This window comes from Nanorana parkeri, unplaced genomic scaffold (assembly GCF_000935625.1).
Source record: "Nanorana parkeri isolate BGI_ZX_2015 unplaced genomic scaffold, ASM93562v1 scaffold1866, whole genome shotgun sequence".
Lineage (NCBI taxonomy): Eukaryota > Metazoa > Chordata > Amphibia > Anura > Dicroglossidae > Nanorana > Nanorana parkeri.
The window spans coordinates 68,625-69,197 of record NW_017308134.1 but is presented as its reverse complement, the minus strand read 5'-3'; positions in this window follow the sequence as shown (position 1 = coordinate 69,197).

The window sequence follows — 573 nt, the reverse complement described above, 5'->3', positions numbered from 1 at the left end:
GCCATTTTTTTTTTTTTTTCCATTCTTTGCATTTTGTCAGGTCATCTGCCCTGAGCTGTGCAGCAGAACTGTTGATGTCCCAGGACTGGATGGATAAAAATCATTTTCCGAATTCGCACTCACCTCCGGACTCCGTATTCTAATCAGATGTTTAATGCAATTCAAATATTTTATTTTTCCTCTGAGGGGAAATTCACGGAACTGGCGGCATTTTAATTATCTGAAGAAAAAAAAAACCAGATGAATGCGACGCGCTTATTAATAGCTACATTTTAATCCGCCGCGAACACGTTTTGTGACATTTACCCGTCTCACGCCTGGAAGGACGAACACGTGTTCATGGAGAGAGAAAAATCAATACTGAGATCCACAAAGTGCAACAATGTAACCGAGCAGCAGGGAAGGTATTATCATTGTATCCGTCCTCCTCTTCAGTCTTCTATTGACCTCCGTCCTTCCCTTCAGTCTTCTATCTGACCTCCGTCCTTCCCTTCAGTCTTCTATCTGACCTCCGTCCTCCCCTTCAGTCTTCTATCTGACCTTCGTCCTTCCCTTCAGTCTTCTATCTGACCT